The sequence below is a fragment of the Pygoscelis adeliae genome, unplaced genomic scaffold, assembly GCF_000699105.1.
Source record: "Pygoscelis adeliae isolate BGI_AS28 unplaced genomic scaffold, ASM69910v1 Scaffold436, whole genome shotgun sequence".
Classification (NCBI taxonomy): Eukaryota; Metazoa; Chordata; class Aves; order Sphenisciformes; family Spheniscidae; genus Pygoscelis; species Pygoscelis adeliae.
Genome location: NW_008825051.1, coordinates 604,806 through 606,034, shown reverse-complemented (window position 1 = coordinate 606,034; position 1,229 = coordinate 604,806).

Sequence of the window (1,229 nt, the reverse complement as noted above, 5' to 3'; positions counted from 1 at the left end):
GTTAGTCGTGTTGAATGCTCTTCAGACACAATTGAAAAGTCAGTGTACTGAGAAGAGATTAATTTTTCAAGCTCTAGGGTGAGACCCTCTGCAGTTCTGCTGGACACTTGCAGGGTTTGGGTTTTTTTTGGTGCTTTTTGTTTACACTTTACCCTCCAGCTGATTGCATTGGTCCTACTGTGAGCACGTTCAAGAGGACAGCAAGGCTGCTCTGTCAGTAAAGTGGCATTTGCAAGCTCTGAACCTCTTTGGAGTATCTGGTGCGTTGGAGTCCAAGGCCTGACTTTCAGAAGTGTGAAGCGTCCACGGTTCACATCAGCTGTAGTGCTGGACACTGGCTCTAGCAATGGCTCTGGGATTCTCCAGGGGCAGGGAATCGCGAGGCTTTGTCCTTTATGTGGAGGAAGGAGGCTTTTCTTGCTCCTGTCAGCTTCTCTTCGTCCAGCTCCCTTGGCTTTTTCTAATGTGGTGATGCTAGTAGGAACAAAAGAAGTTTGGGGCTCTGCTCCCTTGGATATGAAGGTAATCTTCTCAAGTAGAGATTGCAGCCCGGCCTCAGCCCAAGCATGTTGAGAAATGAACTCTGTGCTGAGTCAGCCTCCAGTAGGGCATGTTTAAAGAGCCATAATGTTATTTGCTGTTCTCATGTGGGTCCATTTGACGCCATATCTGACAGATTCCTGAAAGGTGCTGAGCTCTTGTAATTCCTGACGAAGGCTCTGGAGGGTGGAGGTACCGGCTGCCTTTGCAAATGAGGCTATGGATAGCTCGGCTCTGACACTTTTTGCCCTCCCTCTTTCTTACCCACACAGAAGGGTTGAGTGTCGTCGCTGCAGGATTTACTGCCTTCAGCATGAGGACCTTTGATTTGAGCAGGCTCTAGGAGAAGAGTTACAGCTGCACAGAAAGGCTGGCTTCCCACTTAAGCCCTAATGCATGCCCTTGATGGGAAAAAGTTGGGCTTAAAACTGGCAAAACATATCTAGAAGATGTTATTGCTTTCTTTTTTATTAAGCTTGCGTTCACTCTTCAGTCTGTGTTGAAAGCAGGTGTATTTTGAGCAGTATTAGTGTATCTTTTGGAGCGATGTGGTGGGAGCAATACAGGATTTCCCTCTTAGATTGTTCCTCCACTGGAACCAGCGTACCTAGCCTAGGGTAAGCAAATGACTCTGCCTTTGCTTTTTTTTTCCTACCTGTCCCCAGGGAAACAATATAAATGCCATGCCT